Raw genomic sequence first — 10,623 nt, forward strand, 5'->3', positions numbered from 1 at the left:
GGTCCCATGGTGTTTATACTTGCGTACTATTGTTTGTACAGATGAATGTGGCACCTTCAGGCATTTCGAAATTGCTCACAAGGATGAACCAAACTTGTGGAGGCCTACACATTTTTTTTGAGGTCTTGGCTGATTTCTTTTGATTTTCCCATGATGTCAAGCAAAGAGGCACTGAGTTTGAAGGTAGGCCTTGAAATACATCCACAGGTACACTTCCAATTGATTAAAGTGTAATTTAGCCTATCAGAAGCTTCTAAAGCCATGTCGTCATTTTCTGGAATTTTCCAAGCTGTTTAAAGGCACAATCAACTTAGTGTATGTAAACTTCTGACCCACTGGAATTGTGATATAGTGAAATAATCTGTCTGTTAACAATTGTTGGGGAAATGACTTGTCATTCACAAAGTAAATGTCCTAACCAACTTGCCAAAACTATATTTGTTAACAAGAAATGTGTGGAGTGGTTGAAAAACTAGTTTGAATGACTCCAACTGTGTATATATGTATATATGGCAGACCAGGGGGTTGGGTCAATGTTTACACAGATCAGACACTGACAGAGTAGGATTATCTCAGTTTCAAAGGTGTTTATTAAAATAATAGTTCAAAAGAATAGGTCTCGCCAAGAGACCCTCTCCGGGAAACCGTCTTCTGGGCTCCGGGTCGTACTGTATCCTGTGGTGATCAAAACTGAACTCCCTCCTGTTACCTCTGGTACCGTCCCCAACTTTTCGGAAGTCCTTTCCTCCCCCAGTCTCTCCCAAGTATGCTGCACTTCTGGCAGCTTTATGGGACTTGTACAGCTGGTGAGCAATCAGCCCTTGATTACTCACCAATCCCCAATCAGCCCCAGCCGGAGATCCCGTCGAGTCCTGGCATGTCCAGCAGAGGGCGCCATCGCCTCGATGTATACTTCATCTGTCACCAGGCCACCGAGTCTCCCCCGGTGGCTGACCTGCTGTACGCAACTATATATTTTATTTATTTATTTATTTAAATATATATTTATATATATTTATATATATTTATACAACCTACTGCAAATTTCTAAAGTGAAAGAAAAATTATAAAACATTTTCAAAATTAATTTTAAAAAAAATACATACGTGTCTTGATTAAGTACTGTCATATCACCCCATAGTTAATATGATATTTGCCTTGGACAATAGAAAGTGCTGCTGCTTCCACATAAATACATACAATTATAGAATCAACTGAGAATAACACCCCATCATTCACCTCCCTCCCCACACAAAAGGTTAAGTACATGTCTGTCGGCAGGTAGCCTAGAGGTAAAGAGCTTTGGGCCAGTAACAGAAAGGTTGCTGGTTTGAATCCCTGGACTGACTAGGTGAAAAAACAGCCAGTTTATTAAGTACACCAATCTTGCCACCAGAACAACCTGAATTAGTTGTGGCATTTTAAAAGGTGTCGTAAACGTTCCACAGGGATGTTGGTCCATGCTGACGCAATGGCATCACACAGTTGCTGCAGATTGGACGGCGTTACATTCAAGTTGCGAACAGCCCGTTCCATCTCATCCCAAAGATGCTCTATTGGGTTGAGGTCTGGAGACTGCGTAGGCCACTCAAGTAAACTGAACTCGCTGTCATGTTCCAGGCAATGTTTTTCCATTCCTTAATTGTCGAGTGTTGGTGGCCGCGTACCCGCCTGAGCTTCTTCTTGTTTTGAGCTGGTAGGAGTGGAGCCGGTGTGGTCGTCTGTGGCAAAAGCCCATCCGTGACAAGGATTGATGAGTTATGCGTTCTGCGATGTTGTTCTGCACACCACTGTTAAACTGTGCCATTATTTGTGAGAGCTGCCTGTTAGCTTCCACGATTCTTGACATTCTCCTTCGACTGCTCTCATCAACAATGTTTTTCGCCCACAGGACTAAGGCTGACTGGATGTTTTTTGTTTGTCTCACCATTCTCGGTAAACCCTAGACAGTCATGCGTGAAAAGCCCAGGAGGGTTGCCGTCTCTGATATACTGGATCCATACTAGCTTTCAATCGAACAGTAACTGAATGCCTCGATGCCTGTCTGCCTGCATTATATAGCGATCCATTTTCGGGAATGGGGTCGTGTACCTTATAAACTGTCCTGTGACTGTACAGTATGTATTTAATTTTTACTAAGGATCCCCCTGCTGTTAAGCAGTTTTATTGACAGTGGTGCAAACTAATGTTTATCTGTTCAGCCTGCATATAGGAACCCTGTAATGCCTCCTTGATGGCATCAGCTGGAACTCTGTGTTCAATGCATGTGTGGGGTCCGATATTACCTTTCTGGCCTGTCTGAAAAGTGTCATGCCTATAATCTTCCCTGATGTCTTCGTCAGTCTCAAGATTTGGGCATTGAGCTGCACTGTCAGGTTACCCATCCATGTAACAATGCCGTGATTGACTCAATGGTGGATCTATACAAGAGGAGCATTATCTTCTGGTTGACTCCATAGACCCTGAGTCAATGCAATAAGTGCACAAGCTGTCGTATGCATGAGCACACGCCAGTGGAGGCTGCTGAGGGGAGAATGTATCATAATTGCCGGAACGGAGAAAATGAAATGGTATCAAACACCTAGAAAACATGTGTTTGATGTATTTGATACCATTCCGCTCTCCCCATTTAAGGTGCCACCAACCTCCTGTGGCACATGCTCTCCACATGGGTGTGCCATCACAGCCCACTGTCAATGTGGACCCCCAGGTACTTATGAGTTCACTTCAAATCAAGTCAAATCATATTTTATTGGTCACATACACATGGTTAGCAGATGTTAATGTGAGTGTAGTGGAAATGCTTGTGCGTCTAGTTCCAGCAGTGCATTAATATCTAACAAATAATCAAACAATTCCCAACAACTACCTAATACACACATCTAACAAGTAATCTAACAATTCCCCAACAACTACCTAATACACACAAATCTAAAGGGGTGAATGAGAATATGTACATATAAATATATGGATGAGCGATAGCCGAGCGGCATAGGCAAGGTGCAGTAGATGGTATAAAATACATGTGATATGAGTAATGTAAGATATGTAAACATTATTAAAGTGACATTGTTTAACGTGACTAGTGATCCATTTATTAAAGTGTCCAGTGATTGGGTCTCAATGTGGGAAGCAGCCTCTCTGAGTTAGTGATTGCTATTCAGCAGTCTGATGGACTTGAGATGGAAGCTGTTTCTCAATCTCTCGGTCCCAGTTTTGATGCACCTGTACTGACCTCGCCTTCTGGATGATAGTGGTGTGAACAGGCAGTGGCTCAGGTGATTGTTGTCCCTGATGATCTTTTTGGCCTGCCTGTGACATCGAGTGCTGTAGGTGTCATGGAGGGCAGGTAGTTTGCACCCGGTGATGCGTTGTGCATACTGCACCACCCTCTGGAGAGCCTTGTGGTTGAGGGCTGTGCAGTTGCCGTACCAGGCTGTGATACAACCTGACAGGATGCTCTCAATTGTGCATCTGTAAAAGTGTGTCAGGGTTTAGAGATTTCTTCAGCCTCCTGAGGTTGAAGAGGCACTGTTGCGGATTCTTCACCACACTGTCTGTGTGGGTGGACCATTTCAGTTTGTCTGTGATGTGTATGCCCAGGAACTTAACTTTCCACCTTCTCCACTGCTGTGATCAAGCCCACTACTGTTGTGTCGTCTGAAAACTTGATGATTGAGTTGGAGGCATGCATGGCCATGCAATCGTGGGTGAACAGAGAGTACAGGAGAGGGCTGAGCACACACCCTTGTGGGGCCCCAGTGTTGAGTGTCAGTGAAGTGGAGATGTTGTTTCCTACCTTCACCACCTGGGGTGGCCCGTCAGAAAGTCCAGGACCCAGTTGCACAGTGAGGGGTTGAGACCCAGGGCCTCCAGCTTGATGATGAGCTTGGAGGGTACTATGGTGTTGCTCAACGTTCTCTCCATGTACCACTATGGGGCTGTGGTCCCCAATGGACTTAGGGTCAAGGATCATCTCCTCAGTTTTTTCCCCCACATCCTCTGTTTTTTTTCTCCACATTCAGTTATAGGTGATGTTCATTACACCATCTGATAAATCCTTCAATCTCTGCACTGTAGCCGTTGGTGTCAGAGCTCCTGTTTAAGAGCCTGAGGACAGTGGTGTGTCCAAGAACTTAACCACGTCGTTGTTGGGGTGCATAGGGGAACTTGGTGGAAGCACCATTGGCAGTCATTACAGGTGTGAATAATTTTGAATAATATGAGTATTGTGGCGGCAGCACCATGTTATGGGTATGCTTGTTACCGGCAGGGGCTTGGGAGTATACTATGATCAAAAGAAATATGAAAGGAGCAAAGGAGAGGTAAAAGGTTTGAGGAAAACCTGGCATAGTCTGCTAAATCTGCTTGAAAATAAGTGACAAGCATAGAATATTGTTGTCCATCAATGATTCACAACCAAATTTCCTGAGCTTGTGTAATTTTGACAAAAACAATGGATATGTTGCCCTAAGAGCTGTAAAATGTTTTATATAAATATTTCCTTCTTATATCAAACATTAAAATTATTTATATCAAATAATTAAATTATTAATATTTAAAAAATGATGAATCAGTGGAGGCTGCTTAGGGGAAAATGGCTCATAATAATGGTCAGAACGGTTCCACTCCAGTCATTACCACAAGCACGTTCTCCTCAATTAAGGTGTCATCTACCTGCGATATGAATATACAGTACGTTAAAACGGCTATCTGTAAGTAGGTTGTGTGGTATTTTTAATATATTGTTGAATAGCCTATACTTATTTTGTGTCTCAATAGTCTAATTCCATGAAGCCCAATGTTCTCAATAAAAAAAATTGCTGGTGGTAAGTTGTTATTGTATTTGAATCAAGGTGGTTTATGATGCAAGATCAAGGGACTATTCATGAGGACCATGTCCAGAAGCAACCACTAGCCCCTTGTGTAGATCTGAAAGAATTCGATTTGGATAGGTAATAGCTCTATTTTTCTCCCCTGATAGGCCTAAACCAGTTTAAATGTTTGCCATACCTAGAGCCATTTGGCCATACCTATCCAATATTTTCAGATCTACTAGTCAAGTGGATAGGCTAGGGGATAAGAGGCTAGGGGTTGTTTCTGGAAGAGATAGGGAGTCCCTGACATAACATGGGGAATGGTAAGCATACAAACAGATGCTGGATTTACCATTATTTTGTGTTTTAGAACATGGAGAATATTACACATTTGTACAATAGGTGGCAGCAATGTTCTTCAGTGGGATGCTATAAGAATTTACTAAAGGAGATGACGTATGGGAAATAGTTTATATATTGCCTACTGTATTTGTCAATACTGTAGCGAAGTCAGGAGGCAGTCCGAAGTGGGGCTTGAACCCAGGACCTTGCGAATGTCAACCAACTTAGCCGTAATGCCAAATGACCCAAACCTCTTCAGCTTGCTAGATGTTGGGTTAATGTCACTAGTACAAAATCCCCTTCCTTTGGAGAGCATGTCATTGTGCTTCAGCCCTGTATATTCCTCACCATAAACGTATGGCCCTCTCAATTCTAAGGTTCAATTAGCAGGCAGTGTATTATTTCACATGAAGTAAAACAAAAAGAAACGACTAAAATATGTCCCTCCTCAACCCTTATTCTGCCTGTTCCTCTTCCTTAAAGGATTCTTCATGAATGGATGTACAAATCCCAGATTGCCTCTTTAAACTACAAGCTATGGAAGAGAAATAAAGTGGAGTTGAGTCGCAAGCTCCTCAACAGTGGTTAGCGATTTAGAAATCCTGTCAAGCCATTTTTTGGAGAATTGGGAGAATTGAATCAAACAAGCTTTTGAGGAGGTCTCTGTGTGTTTAGTGTGATATCCTGCTTGCTTCATCTCTCTTAAACAGTGGGGTGTCGTCTCTGTTCCTGAGGGGAGTCATGGGAAGGCCTTTTCAAGGCAAAAAGCGAAAGATCTTTTGTGACAGCAGACTATCGCTATGCTCAGATATGACACTAATTTCCCAGGAGAGTAATATCTTAAAGAGCCTTCATCTATCAATTACATTTCAGGAGATATTGGCCGGTTATTTCTACATCTGTAGCTATACTTAGTAAAAATCCTCACTGGTCAGATTTATTTTTGTTGCAATTGAGTGGACAGTTTGTCGACATATCATATTCAACAACATTCGTTAGTCCAAGAGTTTACATTTACAGTTTCAATGTTTTTGGGTATTCATATGATTGCATTCATTTGGTCCTTTGTTGGTGACATGCTTTAGTCTTCTTTGATGTTGAAACATGATCAAACCCGGGTCTTCTACTTCTCTTTGACATCATTTATATTTTTGAGCATGACAAATTGTGGTGTTGTTTTGCTCGTTTCAATCTCCAAAGAGCCTCTGTGTAAGCTCATTATGGAGACGCTATTGGCAATGGGATTACTTTAATGCATTTGATGAATACACCATGAGGGGCTTAGACACAATGCCATGGGGCTATCCCAGTCAGTGATATTATTTCTCACATTGTCTCACTTTAACCACTACAGGCCAAAAGCTAAGACTCTTTTATTCCTCTTGTCAAGTCCATGTGCAACATGTCTGTGTGTCAGGTTGCTGGTAGGACTCATTTGAGCGTACGGGTCTAATCTTCATAGGGAGGGATGAAACCAGGAGGAACAAATCTGCAGTGATTACCTCGTAGTCCCTTTCTTCCCCTTCAGCCATTTCAAAGCACCTGCCAGAAACTCCCACAATGCAGTCCTCTGTTCCCTGCAGGTTTTCACCATTAATTCCAGATTAGCAAGCGTTGGTGGATACCCTCAGCCCCATCTCTTCTCTCTGAGGCTTCTGGAAAACTTGGGTACAGTATGCTGGGGTGTATTCATTAGTACACGCCAAGTTCAGGTTAGTCCCTCCCCGTTCCTGCCCATTTGCTTCCGTTTGGTTCCTAGTAAATACACCCCTGTTGAAAAAGAGCAGGGCGGTTGGGGTTTACATGGGAGAAAGGTCCTGTTGACTGCGAACTGGAGATGCTGGACCTCAGGCTCAGCCGGATCCTGCAGCAAAGCAGATCACTCTGGAGTAACCTTGACTAAAGGGATTTAGAGATAGATATATCTTATCCTTCTGCTACAATTGGTTGTTCGTTAAACATTTTAATAAGCAAAGCATTTTTTCCATGTAGTGTGATCAGCTGCAGATCTCTAGGGTCCTAAGATGTTTTGCATCTATTAGGCTAGTTACTGTATTGGATAATGTACAGTTAGGTAAGTATGCTATTAGCTAGTTATTTTAAAGACATTTGTAAGTTGTAACCATACTAATTTGATCAATTAAGATTTCCTAAAGTTTTCCACTAAATTGTTTTGTAGTATATGAGGGGTGTTCTTGGTACTAACAGTATTCCACTAGGTTATTGTATCACCATCATTCAGCAACATCAACCACGGATGATTCTAAATTATCCAGCCCATGCTCTTACCAAATACCCGGCCTATGGGTGCGGATTTGTAACCTCTGGGGTCCATTCTGTTTCTATTTTACATACCTGTTGATGTCAACACAGACCTGCTTGTTGTACAGTAGGTAATCCTATGTCAACCTTTTTGAGCCAATGTAATAAAATACATTGATTAAACAGTGTGAAAACAAACAGTAGACAGCAGGGGTCACTACTGCTGCAGTTTTGAGAATGATTAAACAAACCATTTAACTAGTGTTTTTCTACCTGAGCCTGGAGAGACATGGAGTGTAGGCTTTGTGGGTACTAACACACCAGACTTAACAAACCAAGAGCTTGATGATTTGTTGATCAGTTGTGTTAGTGGGTGGATGTCTGTGGATCTCCTGAACTGAGGTGTTCAGTTCACCAACATAGAAAAGTCACAGTAGTTATTAGTTCATCAAACATCATTAACACCAATACACCTCATTCAATAAATACAAATACACCACTGGCTCAAATGGCCTTTGTAAGTTTACAAGAGCAGGAATTGCCTGGCAGACAATGACAAGGGTATAACTGCATTCACTATCATGGAAAAGTCTCTCGAAAGCTTATATGGTGTCAGTCAGGTACAGCCGAGAGTCGCTGTCTGTAGTTGCAGTCTTGTAACCAAACTAGTATTATGTGAACCCAGTAGACAGCGAATAACATGTCAGTCATCCAAAGTTATTTGTTACTTCTATAACTTTTAGGTAAGATGCATAGTTTATGGTGAAAGATCTTTACAGACATTCACACAAGTCTTAGCACACCTGTCAAACGTGGTTAGCTACCTGGAATAGGAAAGTGACCTCGAACAAAAAACTTGCCAGCGTTTGAGTGGTAAGGGGTGGGAGCGGTAAGAGGTCTGTCTCAATCATTTTGAAAGAGAAAGAAGCAAGCCAATTGAACGATATCAATGATCTGCGATCACACACACACGCTCACACACACATACAGGATCTTCCTAATTTCTAGGGGTGCAAACAATCTTGTTTTTCAGTTATTCATCAGACTTGAACTACAGAATATGTAGTCTAATTATTTAAAATAGCAACTCTTTACTATACTATTTATTTAGATACAAACTATATAATAAACTCTGGTATGTGAAAAGTGGTTTTCTGAGAACAGCCCATGCATCAACCCAATCTGTGTGAATTTCCAGAACAGTTTTCAAAAGACCGGTGTGGTGGTAAATTTACTGCAGCAGTTTCAAAAACAACCCTCTTTGTGACTGACATAACACAAACTATTCTAATATTCTAATGTCTAGCTACAAGTGTATGGCCTTCAATGGGCATGATGCCTCTCATCTGATTGTCACTCAGTAATGGGAGAATCATATGGACAAACGGGGGTAGGGAAGAAAGAGTCCCCCAGCCCTCCACCCCTATCTGCACCTAGTCACCCGCCAGCAGCAGTTCATGCAAAGGACCGGAATTGGACACAAAGCCGTTCGGGGTGAGGGGGTTGGTGGGGAGTCAGGGTGAGGGGCAGAGGTGCATTAAGGGGAAGGCTCCACCATGAGAGCACTTAACTGGCTAAGAATGCTCGGACGAGAGAGGGGTGGAGATGGGCCCCGGTACCCCGCGAGTACAATGCCTTGGTAATAGGCACACGGTTTTTATGCTTGTTTGTATCCTGCTTTAAAAGCTTTACAGTATATTTTTTTCCTCAGGAGATGAATTGCATTGTATTGAAATTCTCCGCATCTAGAAGGACCCATATGGTCGGCCATTTGAAGGGAACCGGCTGCTAGTGGCCACCATGGCGAGGGGCCCGGCGCTAATCCCTGGCTTTTCGAGGCGCACACGGTGGTGCCCCGACCCTATTAGAGCCGAGGGGGCCGTGTGCCGGTGGGCCACCGTGTGCTGCCGTGGGCCTTGGGCGGAGCTCCTTGGACTGGAGCAGCCACACTCGTCTCCCTCTGCCATGATTTGCAGCTAGGCTCGTCCCCCATGTGAGTGGGCCCTGTCCTTATTGATTCCCCTCCAACTCCTAATTCCATTAATCAGAGCAATTTCCCTCTGGGCAGTGGTTTATTTCCGTCATCAAATGCCTGATGAAATCTTTAGACGGTGCTGTATTAGGGCCAATCCCCAACAAATAGCTGATAGTGTTAACCAGTCACAAGCTGCGCCGGAGCGCTGCTCGCCCCTCTAATTTGAAAGCAAGTGAGGTGATAATGCGGCGTGTCATCCTTTTGTGGGCTCGCATTAATGCCGCTGGCCGAGATGGCGATTGACGGCAAATCGACTCTTTCCAACGGCATCCGAACGAATGGGGAAGGGGATGAGATGGGGGACGATATGGAAAATAAAGAAAGTAAAGAACATTGACTGGCAAACTGTGGAGCGACTGCGGCCTTTAATACATTACAGCTCCTAACGGGGAGGGCCTAATGCGTCACCAGTGTAGATTGTATTTGCATTTCAGTCCCTCTCTACCTCCTTCATCCCCCTTTCTCCCTTGCTCTCGGGCTGAACTGGTGGTTGGTTGCTATGAGAGCGCTGCATCAGCATTAAGTGCTGAACGAACAGGCTTTAATTGATTCCTGTCGTGTTCACCTGGTTTTCCAGCCCTAAGTGGATACATTTGTGTTAAGCTGCAGGAAATGTATGACATAAATAGTTTGGACTTTATTTTAACTGACATAAACAAGACAAAAACAATGTTGTAAATGTCACCAAATGTCAAGGAACAAGAAAACACATCTTATTTCACTGAATGTCTGAAGTGACAAGATCGTGTCATGGTGCATGCATCGGAAACAGATATGACAGGTGACATATTATATGATGACATAACAGTTGGCACAAGATGTCATGCCATCTTATAACATTCTGTGCTGTTATGATACCATAATTTTTAAGGATTTGTATTTATTTTTTACCTTTATTTAACCAGGCAAGTCAGTTACCCTTCTTATTTTCAATGACGGCCTAGGAACAGTGGGTTAACTGCCTGTTCAGGGGCAGAACGACAGATTTCTACCTTGTCAGCTTGGGGGTTTGAACTTGCAACCTTCCAGTTACTAGTCCAATGCTCTAACCACTAGGCTACCCTGCCGCCCCAAAGAGACCAAAAATAACCTGGAAGGAGCTGCAAAGCTCCACAGCAGAGATTGGAGTATCTGTCTACAGGAACACTTTAAGCTGTACACTCCACA

Source organism: Oncorhynchus mykiss, chromosome 12 (assembly GCF_013265735.2).
Source record: "Oncorhynchus mykiss isolate Arlee chromosome 12, USDA_OmykA_1.1, whole genome shotgun sequence".
Taxonomy (NCBI): Eukaryota; Metazoa; Chordata; class Actinopteri; order Salmoniformes; family Salmonidae; genus Oncorhynchus; species Oncorhynchus mykiss.